Genomic DNA, 14,159 nt, shown 5'->3' on the forward strand with positions numbered 1-14,159 from the left:
TGAGCATGGGGTCCCTGTTGAAGGAGCTAGAGAAAGGACCCAAGGAGCTGAATGGTTTGTAGCCCTCTAGGACGAACAACAATATGAACTAACTAGTGCCCTCAGAGCTCCCAGGGACCAAATCACCAACCAAGGAGTACACATGGTAGGACTCATGTCTCCAACTGCATATGTAGCAGAAGGATGGCCTAGTCAAAGGGAAGAGAGGCCCTTGGTCCTGTGAAAGTTCTATGCCCCAGGGCCATGAAGGTAGGTTGGTGTACAGGGAGAGGGGGGACAAAACAGTGTTTTTGTATCCCCTCATGGGAAACCAGGAAATGAGATATCATTTGAAATGTAAATAAAGAAAATATCTAATTAAAAAAAGGATAAGAGCTAAAAGTAGAAGTCATAAATTAGATAGGGTGAGGGGTAATTGGACAGTATGCCTCAAAGGATAGGGAGTGTTTGAGGAGGCTAGAGCACAGAGCAAAGACACGAGACAAAAATGCCTGGTGGATGGGATTCTAGAGAATGCCCAGATAGATGATGGAATAGACTGATGGATGGTTGTGTTGACAGTGGCAGGCTATAAGAATGGTGAGATGCTGCAGAGATGGATCTGCAGTTAAGAGCACTGACCACTCTCCCAGAGTTCAAATCCCAGGAACCACATGGTAGCACACAACCATCTGTAATGGGGTCTAATGCCCTCCTCTGGTGTGTCTGAAGACAGCTACAGTATACTCATATATATAAAAATAAATAAAATCTTTAAACATAAAGGATGGTCAGGAGAGGGAAAAGTCTCATGTTAAAAGGAAAAAAAGAAGAAAAATCATTTTATAGCTATGAACTCTAGAGACTTGGGGAAACCTACTTGGGTTGAGCCTTTCACCATCCTATATTATCTGGCAGCTGGACATTGGCCAAGAAGTCCTCCTTAGATGGAGACCTGCTATAGCTTCTGTTAGCAACTGAGGAGTCTGTATCCATAGGATCTCCATCACCCATGCCGGGCTACACCATAATGTGGTCCTTAATCACCATCATCCTTCAGGTTAGGCCTAGAACTGTAGAGATGAGGAAGTGGAGGTGGGAGTTATGGCATGGCTTGTTCTGACTCAAAATCCTTTCTGCCAGGACCCTGTTCTGTCCCTGATTCTCTATAGATGAATCTTGTCCTGTTTCAGGGGCACTCAGATGAAGACAATTGTGTAGCCCTGGAAACAGTGGAGCCCAAGGCTTTCATAGCAAGACTATCAGGTCAGCTGCTGTTGCCACCTTACCGACCAGTGGAAATAAGGAGGCGACCACGAACCCTTCTCCAAGCAGTTTATTCAGGAACCTTATACTACAAAATCATTCATTCATCTTTTCTTCTTTCTTAGCTAGCTTTCTCTATTACTCTCTCTTCTTCTCTCTTCTCTATTCTTCTCTCTTCTCTATTCTTCTATCTTCTTCTACATTCTTCTCTTACTTACTCTTCCTCTATCCCCAGCCCTCACAGGTTAACTACTTTCCCTGGTCCCAATCAGCATCGACTACGTGGCAAAGCATAATAGGCTGCGGGGAATCATGCCAGCTTGCATCACAAACTGGAGGCACTCAGCTTTTCCCAATAAGGGCTTGTTTATCTCAATGCTCTCTGCTCTGGCCAGAGACCAGGTGTTCAATATATATAGTATGGCAGCTGTGGCTCCCCACAGTTCCCCCTTTTTGTTTTAAATGCAACAGGCAAGAGTAGAGGTCTGATCTCCAATAACCATGAAAAGGACATTGCAGGGGCATTACAACCTGATGGTAATATCTCTTGGCAAAATATAAAACCCATCTTAGAGAACATGTACAGCTAGTTTGTACTACAAACCGGCTTATTTAGCCACTTGGTATATGCCTCTGTCTTAGATGATTTATTTGCCAGAGCCCTAACTTGTAGCAGCCAAGTCGGTGCCATGCCCATCCTATGCCTTTTTTCTGGAGGTGGGATTTGAGGTTTCAACCCACATGCAATCAGATGTGCTCTCCAAGAGACCTCTAAAAGCTGATCTCTAGTGCAGTGCTTAGCCTTGCATCCTGAGAGTGAAGAAGAACATTCAGAATAGTTAACCAAGCCTGTGGAGATTGCCTCGCCTCCAGGGCTGCAAATGCTTGCACTACCAAAGCAGCCTGACATTGCTGCCAGACCTGCATCGATACACCACAACGCCAATATACTGACAAGGACCAGTAAAACACCCACTGTTCTAATACCCGCCCACTCTTTCAGATGAGTTATAGCCAATTAATTCACTTTCGGTACAGGGTAAATATTATCAGAAGGTCGTTTTACGAAAGATAACATTGATTTTGTACCAAATAGGAACATATGAATTTAACTCAGTAACAAATTATAAGGCTTTCTATAGCTATACAATTAAATCTGGTTATTTCGTCCCTATTTCAAATATAACTATTTTACATTTTTAGAAACACAACTTATTAACAACCCTCTCCAGCCCTAGAGCCCAGGGAACCGGGTAGACGACTCATCTTAACTTCTTCAAGCTGAACAAGGGCGTAGAAATATGAGGGGGGTGGAAGGAAAAACAGAACTGGTCTTCTGATGTCTGTGTCTTAACTGGATCAGGCTGAAGTTCAGGACATCAGGATTTCAGGCAGGCAATTTAGATGAGGAAATTCACCAAGGCTGTATATTTCTGTAACATATAAATCTCAAAACAAACTTTCAGTATCATTAAGATATATATTTTGGTTTGATTCTCTATGCAGTGCAGGGACTGATGGCATGTCGCTGAGGGTGACTTGGTCTCTGCTTTAATTGGCGTGCTTGGATCACGTGACCCATCTTTGGAGCATGCTAGAGTCCCTTTACCTAGGTGATCACCCACAAAACTACATCTTCCATCAGTCCTTCCCAGCCATCCTGAGCCACAGCTGTTCCAAGTTTCCTTTTTAAGCTTGTTTACCCTAGTGGCAAAGGTGCTAGTAGTTTAGCATTATTACAATATTTCGATAGAATTTGGTTTATTTTTTGTTGTTGTTGCTAAAATGCACAAGGAGATCTTTTCATCCAGGGAGCGCCCTGCCAAAAAGGCATGCTCCAATTCCTCCACCACCCTCTTCAATGTTTCTAGTGCCTCATCAGTTAATTGTTGAGGAGAATTCAAATCAGGATTTCCAAGCATAATGTCATAATAAGGCCTTAATTGTACATTGGGGATTCTCAAATATGGTCTTATCCATTGAATATCTCCCATTAGTTTTTGAAAATCATTAAGTGTGGAAAGTTTATCAATTCTTAAGGAAATTTTCTGTGGAACAATATTTTGAGAAAATATTTTTGTCCCTAAATAGGCTATTACCTTTTCCTTTTGAACGTTCTCAGGAGCTATAAATAAATTTGCCTGTTCTAACCCCTTCACTAATTCTATGTAAGTTGCATTCAACCTGGAATCACAATTTGCTGATACCAAAATATCATCCATATAATGAATGCATCTAACGTCAGGATACTTTTCTCTAATCGTTTTAAGGGCATGGACTACATATAATTGACACATGGTAGGATTATTGGCCATACCTTGGGGTAAAACCACCCATTGAAATCTTTTATCAGGCTCTTCATGATTAACAGAGGGTAAGGTAAACGCAAATCTAACACTATCTCTACCACATAAAGGAATAGAAAAGAAACAATCCTTAATATCAATTACAATTATAGGCCATTTTTTTGGCAGGGCTGATAATAATGGCAATCCTCTTTGAACCGGCCCCATGATCTCCATTTGTCTATTAATAGCTCTTAAATCATGTAACGATCGTCATTTTCCTGATTTTTTTCTTTATTACAAAAATAGGGGTATTCCATTGTGAAACCAAGGGTTTAATATGCCCTAATTCAAGCTGTTCTTGTACAAGATGAGCTGCAGCCATTAATTTTTCAGAGGATAAAGGCCACTGAGGAACCCACAATTGTTCCTCTGTCTTCCAGGTGATGGGTATACCTTCCTCAGCGGCCCCTAGGAAAAACCCAGCCCCTGCCTCCTTTCATGTGCCTGAGCAACAATGGGAGACTTTCAGCCTTGCAAATACTTCCCTAGACCAAAAGAAGGATGATATCCCATGGCCTGCATAAAACCATGAGAAGTCTCAGTATAATTTCCTTCATTAGTTAATGTAAATCCCATTTCTAATAATAGATCTCATTACCATAATGATACCGGAAGTTCAAGTACAAATGGCTGGATTTTCCCTGAATGTCCCTCTGCATCTTCCCAGGGCAATTCTCTTGCACTCATGGTGGGGTTTTTTGCATAACCTAATCCTTGGAGATTTTAAGAGGACTCTTGAAGAGGCCATCCCTTAGGGCAATCCTTCTTTGCTATAATACTTCTATCTGCAGCAGTATCAAGAATATTTAAGACTTTCTTTCCATCCACTCTTATCTCCAAAAAAGGACGTTGATCTAGGTATAAGCTTACAAAGGCTCCATCTGATCCCGCAGAACCAAACCCTCCTTTTCCTCATTCTTTATTTTGTGATGGAAACATTTCATGACAACTGGGAAGAATAAGAACCTGAGCTAATCTATCTCCAGGGGAGATGGAAACAATCCCTCGGGGGGGGGGGAAGAAATCATAATCTTAACAACCCTAGTATAATCAGGATCTATGACACCAGGATGAATAACTAACCCCTTTAATGCTGATGATGAATGCCCAATTAGTAATCCCACTGTTCCCTTGGGAAGTGGACCTTGGAAATCTGTTTCTATTAACTGAACGCCCATCTGAGGGGTTAATACAAGTCTGGTGGCAGAGCAGAGGTACAATCCTGCACTCCCATTAGTGGCTCAGTGCACTGGTTGGGATACCGCAGGGTTGGCCAATTCCCCTCTGGCTTGCTCTCCATCACCCCATATATTTGTGGGCCCTGTGGGTGAGGGCCCCGCTGCCCGTTTTTTGACATGGCTCCACCATATCCTGTAGTGACTGTCCATTAATCTCTCTCACTGATCTGCATTCATTGGCCCAATGATTTCCCTTTGTACATCTTGGACACAATCCAGGTTGTTTTGGACGGTCCTGCAAAGCTCTTGTTTCTGCTGTTTTTCCTCTTTTGAGACACTGCCTTTTAAGGTGTCCCAGTTGTCCACACCGAAAGCATATACCTGGGTTCCGCTTATTACCTTGCGTTATCTGCATAACTGCAGCAGCAAGGCCTGCATTAGTTAATGGACCACCCAGTTCCCTACATAATTTCATCCAAGCTTCAAGTCACTTATGTTTGTAGGGAGTTATAGCAGCCTTACATTCCTTGGTACATTGCTTATAAACTAATTGCTTAATCAGTGGTATGGCTGCATCTGGGTCTCTGAAAATCCTTCCAGCTGCTTCTACCATTCTAGCTACAAAATCTGAAAAGGGCTCCATGAGTCCCTAAATAATTTTAGTCAAATTTCCTGCAACTTCTCCCTTGTTAGGCAATGATTTCCATGCTATTGTAGCAAGCATATTAACTTGCTCATACACCTGCGGCAGATATCCAATTTGGTGCTGCGCAAACCTGCCCTGCCTTAAAAGCATATCTAAATCCCAGGCAGGAATACCAGCTGCTCCATTAATAGCAGCCTATTCTTTGGATACAGGCGGCCCTGGACCTGTGGGCTCCACTCTAATGGTGGATTTCTCCATTTTCTGTACTAACTTCTCAAGTTCCCCTTCAGAGTCCGAACCACCTTCATCAGTCTGATCTTTCTCAGACTTTGCTGACCTCTCTTCCTTCAGCTGTTCTAACGCTTCCTGTCCCTTCTCTACTGCTTTAGAACACACTTTATTCTCCAAGCAGCTCCCAATCAGTTTCCAGATTGGTCGCACTCTACCTTTTATTATTCCTTCCTCCCAGGCGAATTCCAGATCTCTCCCTAATTCATCCCAGCTGGACAGCATCAGGTGACCCAACACTGCGAACCAAGGGGCAGTGATATCTACCTCTGACATAAATCTTTCTAGGGTTTCTCTCTTTAAATCTATCTTTTTTGCTTTTAATAGCTCCTTAAGAGCAACAAACATGGGGCAAGACTGCAAGTTGCCCATATTATCACTTTTGATTTGTCCTTAATGGGACCTTATTGCCTCTTTACCGAGGACCTTCCCTTGTGTCCCACCTTACCTGGGAACTTACCTTGCAGTCAGGGAACTGCCCTGACTGCAAGGAGTTCTGAGCCGTAGAAGATTTTCCCCATAGGGACTTCTCCATTCCCCATACGAGTTCCCCATACAGGCCACCATTTGTGGCCACCTTACTGACCAGCGGAAATAAGCAGGCGACCATGAACCCTTCTCCAAGCAGTTTATTCAGGAACCTTGTACTACAAAATCATTCGTTCATCTTTTCTTCTTAGCTAGCTTTCTCTATTACTCTCTCTTCTCTCTTCTTCCCCTTCTTCTCTCTTCTTCTCTATTCATCTATCTTCTTCTACATTCTTCTCTTACTTACTCTTCCTCTAGCCCCAGCCCTCACGGGTTAACTACTTTCCCTGGTCCCAATCAGCATCGACTACGTTGCAAAGCATAATAGGCTGCGGGGAATCATGCCAGCTTGCATCACAAACTGGAGGCACTCAGGTTTTCCAAATAGGGCTTGTTTATCACAATGCTCTCTGCTCTGGCCAGAGACCAGGTGTTCAATATATATAGGATGACAGCTGCGGCTCCCCACAAGCTGCTATATGAATGTATTGGCCAGGAAGACCTAAAATATGGCCATCCGCCAGCAGAATGATCAGCAGGAAGTAGGAAAGGGCAAGAACATTCCTGTGCTCTAAGAAGACTCCAGAGGATCCTCATCCTCCTTCTTCCAGTCTAGGTCCTAATCCTTCACTACAGCCCATGCTGCAGAATCTCTGCCATATTCCTTTTCCTGTGGCAAAGCCAATCTAGACTCTTTATCCCACTTTGGTTTTGGCTACAAAAATACTATGCTTGATATTTAATACTAGTTTCACATTTGTTGAAGCTAAGTAATATAGTAGGTGTTCTTTTACAAAGGAAAAAAAGATGTAAAACTGTCTTCAACATGTATTTACATCTGTGCATGCATTTTACATTACACAAATTATATATATATATATATATATATATATATATATATATATATATATATGTCTGTGTGTGCATACACACACACACATTTTTGTCTCTCAGTTTATGATTGAGAGGATATATGAGTGACTTGTCTTCAATGAAGATGCTGGTGGTGTGCTGACTTCTAAATGCAGTTTTCCACAAAATAAGCAACAGTTACCTTGAGAATACCTTATTTTAGTACAGAAGCACAAAAATCACAAAAGGAAGTTGAAATAACTGTTATACTAATAAGCATGGAATTTCTCAAACCAGAGTTAGAGTTTGAATTTGGAATGTTATACAAAATGTCATTTCATTGAAAACTTGGTCTCCAGCTGTATACAATAAGAAAGGTATTGAAAATTTCAAGACACAAGTTCGCCTAGTTGGAAGAAGTTATCAGAGTGACTTAACAGGAGTATGTTTGACACTGGCACTGTTTCTGTCTGTGCTTCCTGACATTCTTGAGTGATGTTCCTTCCTTAGGCACACACTATGGTCCACATGTTCATGTTCTGTCTCACAACATATCTACAGAATGAAGTCAGCTGAGCATACACTGAAACTTTTGGAACCAAGATCAAAAATACTTTTCTACTTGAACATGATTTTTCTTATGTGCAAGCAGTATAAACTAGGAAGACACAAACACTGATAATTTGTGGAGGAAGTAGTTGAGGCATTTAACTCAGTGTACAGAGTTGGCTTGGCAGTAATGAAGCTCTAGGTCCAATTATATGCTAAAATAAAAAAGGGAAAAAAAACTACTGTTAGTAAAATCAAATATAATGTAAATATAAATCAATATCCATTAAATAAAAAACATATATGAATCTATACTTAATTAATTAAATCTCTAATATAGGAGGAATTGAAATAGATTCAAAGTAATTGTCCTGAAGAGGAAAAATAGTGATTTATGTTGAACACCTGTGTTTTGCTACTTTAATCAAGGAATTAAATGGAACTCTGTACATAGTGGAAATAGTTACACGTATAACCCAGCATGGTGCTCTGGAGTATTTAACATAATTTTGTGATTATTTCTGCCAGAAATGCGTGACCTGAATCTCTCCATAGACAGTGTCACATAAGGCAAGACATAACAATGTTCAGTAGTTAAATTTAAAATACCCAACATCAGGAAGTTAAAGAAAGCTGATGTCTTTCAGTACTAGAATATGAACACAAACTGTGATAAGTGATTTAGCACTGGATACCTTTGCCATATAGCACTTGTTTGGTGCTATCTCTATGAATCTGATATGGAAATAATAGGAATGTGCCATTATTATTATCCTAAGTTTAATGTTTATAAATGATTAAACCTACAAAAAGAACTGTAGGCAACTGAGGTAAGCTGGGAAACAGAATTTTATTATTCCCCAGGGAAGGGAACTTCAACTTGTTGTCCAGTGACCAATGATCAGCCCCCAAAACATACATACATTAGTACAATTACATTAAATGGTCTTAACAGGTTATATTTATAAGTATAATTATGCACACACATACACACATATTAAATATATATAGACACACATTGTATAGTATATAGTGTATATATAATCCTAAAAATCCTTAAGCATAAAGTTATAAATTTCATATTAATTACTCTTTATTTTAGTATTTGTGATTTTTAGTAACTAAGAATAACAAATATTGAAATGAATATTAATATCAAGAGATTATGAAACTCACTAACTATTCAATATAACATTAGAAAGAAAGGTTCAATATAATAATTTTGTAAAGATATTAGTTATATAAATGTGATTAGAAATAGTTATATATTTGAAGCTATGTTATGTGAAAGAATAAAACAAATAAATGAAAAATAATATGAAGCAAATTCCAGCTACTTTCTATAAAAATAAAATATTCTAAAGTAGAGAAAATTGCCTAACAATTGATAAATTAGCTGGAAATCACAGACAATAGATGCTAGAACTAATATAAAACTTTAGGTGATTGGTGAGTCAGTGAAAGCCATGACATTTTAAATACCTTTTACTCTTTTACAATTATTCATTCTTGCATATTCAAGAGTACATTAAATAAAACAGTTACTCTGGATTTTATATAGAAACATGAATTGAAAAGGTATACATCACACAATTTTGGGTATTGTTTGTAATTTTGGTCATAGTTTTTCCTAAAAATAATGTCATAGAAATGAGCTATGGTCAAAGTGGCTACTCTGGAAGTAGGATAGCAAAGGATAAACTCAATAGTAAGCAGGAAAAGGAGGGCACACGGTGACTGAAGGGAATTTGATTTACTGTATTAAAGAGTGGCTTTACTGCTATCCAGGCCAGTGATATCCATTGGCCTAAAGCTAGCCAATTTAGCATTTGCAATAGCATTGTGAAACATACTGCCACAGTAATCCTTTAAGGAGTGTGTTTGTTTCTTCAGTTATCATATGGAAAGTGACATTGAAGAGCAGGCATGGTTGCAAGAACAGAGCATGACAAACTTGATTAAAACTTTCAATCATACACAGCATTTGAAGAACAGGTAAGCAGGTGTATTTAAGCAACATTCATTTGAAAATTAATTTCTATGGTAAATCCTTTATAATGTGTATAATTTATCATCAACATACCAAATAGTGCTCATATTATGAGAAAATAAGTCCATATCTGTGACAACAAATATACCAACAAAAAATCCCCAAATTACCCCTTTCATTCAACACTTCACTAAAATACTATTTAAAAACCTTAATATACAAATGGTGGGACTAATGGCTCCAGCACCATATGTAGCAGAGGATGCCCTAGTCATTTATCAATGGGAGGAGAGGTTCTATGAACCTCTGTGAAGGTTCTATGCCCCCAATGTAGGGGAATGCCAGGGCCAGGAAGAAGGAGAGGGTGGGTTGGTGAGCAGAGGGAGGAGGGAGGGAACAGGAGGGGTTGGTTTTTATTTTATTTTATTTTATTTTTTTCTTTTTTTGGAGAGGAAACTGGGAAAGGAGATATTATATGACATGCAAATAAAATAATAATAAAAAAGTGAAAAATGACAATATATAAATAACTAGAAGAGTCTCTTTTCATCTAGTCACATAAATGTCATGATGTAATTAGGTTATAAGAAAGAAAAATCCTTATTGGCCAAGGACAAGTGGTTGTGTTATAAATACAGTTCATAAAGTTAAGATTTGAAAGGTATGGGGGGGGTCAAAAGTGAAAAAATTTATAGCTCAATTTATAAATGACTTGCTGCACAATCATAAAGACTAGAGTTTGATCACCTGCCATTTATAAAAAGAAAGCTATACTAAGAATAGACATAACTTGATTTGTTTATGTTAAATATGAATGTTATAGTAATATTGAATTTTAAATAATGGGCAGTTTCATTCCTATAAGATATCTAATACCATAACCCTTATAAATTCCTTAACCAAAATTTTTATATCAAGGACTCTCATTATCTATTACCCTGGCCTAAAAGCTGGCCTAAACAAAATGTAGCCCTTATGGTTGAAATTTTGAAAAGTACCAAGACTCAATAGTGATGATCTCAGTCAAATGTCCAGCAATGGATATATGGAAAAGAACCTGAAGAGACCATCTCTAGTAGACAGACATGGCCCTCAGTTGAGGTATGGGGCTACCCACCCATCATCAAATTGGTCCTATCTAAAAGAAATGCAGGGACAAAACTGGAGCAGTGACCAAATGAAAAGTCATCCAGAATCTGGACCAACTTGGGATCTATCCCATGTTCAGGCACCAAACCCTACACTATTACTGATGCCCTGTTGTGCTTGCAGGCAGGAGCCTAGCATGACTGCCCTCTGATAGGCTCTACCAGCAGATGACTGAGACTGATGAAGATACTTACAGTCAACCATTGGACTGAGGTCAGGAATCCCTATGGAAGGGTTAAGGGAAGGACTGAATCTGTTGAAGTGGATGGCAACCCCATAGGAAGAATAACAGTATCAAATAACTCAGAACCTTTAGAGCTCCCAGAGACTAAGCAACCTACAAAAGAGTATACATGGGCTGTTCCACACCACCCAGCACGCATGCAGCAGAAGACTGCCTTGTCTGGCTTCAATGGGAGAGGATGAGCCTAATACTGTAGAAAATTGATCCCCAGGTAAGGTGGATGCTGGTGTAGGTGAGGTGGGAGTAGGTGTGTGGGTGGCTAAGAGGGTGGGAGCACCCTCTCAGAAGCAAAAGGGAGGAGAGATAGCATGAAGAACTCAGGAAGAGAGAACAAGGAGTGGGAACAACAATAAAATAAATTTTATTTATTTACAGTTGGAATGTAAATAAATAAAATAATTCAAGAAAAAAATTAAAAGAAATTTTGAAAGGATTGGTAAAATTACCATTGTGTAAGTATATATTGTGTTGGAAATCTTGTCATAAATGGAGACTTGAGAGTTCATGGGTACTTGGCATTTGACTAGGCAATTCACCTTCAACAAATTACAAAATGAATTGCCATTTTAAACCAAACAGAATTCCTCAATTACTCTAATGTTCTTTACATTTTAAACAGAATATAGATTTTGTTCATGTTGCCAATAACATCATTGATAAGATCAAAATAACCAGTCATTTTAAAATAATTAAGAATTTTTGCTAGAACCAATCAAACATTAAAGGTCAACTAATTAACTAAATTAAAGCTAGATACATAAGATGGGAGTTAAGTATACTGAGTCCTGAAGACTTTCCTATCTTAATGACAGGCAAATTAAAGTACTTGTATCTTGAAGAGGTTCATATTTGTTTCATTAATCTTGGTCATTCTGATTGGGGTAAAATGAAATCTTAAGGGAATTTTAATTTGCAAGTTTCTCTTGGCTTGGGATGGTGAATACTTTTAAGTATTTCTGAGCCACTAAGTATTTCTCAGTGTTTCATCTTGTGAAAACTGCTTAGTTTATTACCCGATTTTTAAGTACTTGCCAGGATGAATGGAACAGAGAACACTAATAAGTTGCACATTTCTCTTTAAAATCTTACATTTTTCTTTTAAAATATTTTTCTTTTAAAATGCTTATACCTTTTTTCTCTCTTCTTCTTTTGTCTCCGGAAACTTACAGTATGATTTTGAAAATACATTTGTTGAAGGTATGATAGTTTGATTTTTACTTAGTGAATACTTCATGAGATTATAAATATGCTTTCTTTTCATTATTTGTAATATGGGAATTATGTGATGATTTGACTTGGTTTCCTGACTGTCTGCTCACAGGTAGCCTCATGTGAGCCTGGATATTTTATTTTCACTAGGGTAACTAAAGTTGATCCAAATAGCCATGCCAAAATTTGGGAAATAGATTGGCATTATTTTTTTGTCCTGTACAAAAAGAGGAGATATTTGCTTAACATATCAGGAAGACTTAACTGTTTGCCAACTTGACTGGAAAAAGTTACAGAAAAACTCAGAGTGCAAAGGTTACATTGTGATCCAATGATAGACGTTTGTCTATACCTAGAGCATTGTATCATTTCTCTTGTTCTTACTCTTTTCTCCTCCTTAGGTCTTTGCTCTTTCCCTATGAGCAAAAGGGGATACAAGATCAAGTTTCTTCTTCTCAGTAAACAGTATGATCAACTCCCCATTTGTTCCTGTCTTTCAATCATACCATTGACCTTCTGAACAGAGCACAATTTTCTTACCCAGTGTGCTGTCAAGAAAATTCTTGTGATGGATCAGGAATTAGTTTGAATGACAAGTTGACAATAATGTAGTCCTTGTTCAAGAATGTTGTGTTTAGTACCTGAGTAAGTCATAATAAATTTGAAATATCCTTCTGTCCTCCTCATATCATGTGCCAAATGTTCCTGTAGGCATAATCATTCATGAACCTATTGCATAGACAATGACATGTAGTTAAAATGGCATCACAGAAATAGGATATGAAAGTGGGAATTCCTATCTGAGAATACGATCTTGTAAAATATTGCAGTGCGTATCTTGTTTGGTTTGTTTTAAATTTTAATCAAGCTTGATAGATCCAATGTTTATAAAAGAATTCAGCTACCTGTTAAAATAAATATTTTAAATGTACTTCCTATATGCATTCATTCTGCATTAAATATATAAAACATGTATTGAACTTTTACTCAATAGTAAGCACTGTTTACAAGATCATGGTCTTAAAACACTGTCTATAATGATTACCGTTAAAAAGAGAAGCTTCATTTTTTTCATATTTATTTACTATTTGTACAGAAGGTGTATGTGTGTGTGTATGAGTGTGTGTGTTAATATGCCATGTAGATGCTTAGGATCAAATTTCAGGAAACATGGTTGAGAACACCTGAGCAGTCTCACAATGCTTAAATGACTTTTAAATATGTATTTCTTACCTGTAGGGTTTTTATAAGACATTTTAGTATTCTTCAATATTATTTATTTTTAAAAACACAAACTTCAAAAAAGTATAAGATGTCTCTAATTTCAACTATTCATTGCCTGTTGAATATTTCAAAGGAAGCAAAAATGAGTGCATGTTTGTTAGTAACTTTATATTTTAATCCCTGAAAATAAGTAAGACCTATCCATGTAAATTACCATGTAATAATTTGTGGGGACTTAAGTTTTGAGGTGACTATTGTCTTTTAAAAAATAATATATGCAAGAAAACAATGCATCTCTCCTCTCCCTACACTGAGCTTCCTATTCCAACCCTAGTTCTGGTCACTTTTAACCAAATGAACATTTACCTTTCCTTTGCCCATCACTCCATCAAGCCTGAAGTTTTACTAAGTTTTCAAACCTATCAAGCTATCTCAGTTAGGAATATTATTAATATTACCTTAAATGTTTCAAAATAGCTTGGAGAGAGGGACTTTTGAATCTTGTCTCATTTAAAATCAACATACTTTTGGCAGTGAATGATCTTCCATCTACTATCTTCCATCTACTATGTCACTATTGCATTTAGGGCAATAACACTAGTAAAATGTAAATCCCGATTTTTATTTTGTTATCCACATTAGCATCAAGAATAAAATCAATTTTGATCCATTTAAATGAGAAGGTCTACTCTTGGTCCATTTGTTTTTT

At 37.9% G+C, this 14,159-nt stretch overlaps 1 long non-coding RNA gene across 1 annotated transcript in view; it reads right to left on the bottom strand.

Moving 5' to 3' along the window:
* Positions 1–7,767: 7,767 nt before the first annotated feature.
* LOC116086485 overlaps positions 7,768–14,159 on the bottom strand; it is a 10,051-nt gene continuing 3,659 nt past the window's right edge. The window contains exon 2 of the long non-coding RNA XR_004116946.1: positions 7,768–7,849. This is a non-coding gene — a long non-coding RNA (uncharacterized LOC116086485). The remainder of the gene's footprint in view (positions 7,850–14,159) is intronic.

The sequence above is a fragment of the Mastomys coucha genome, unplaced genomic scaffold (genome assembly GCF_008632895.1).
Source record: "Mastomys coucha isolate ucsf_1 unplaced genomic scaffold, UCSF_Mcou_1 pScaffold12, whole genome shotgun sequence".
Classification (NCBI taxonomy): domain Eukaryota; kingdom Metazoa; phylum Chordata; class Mammalia; order Rodentia; family Muridae; genus Mastomys; species Mastomys coucha.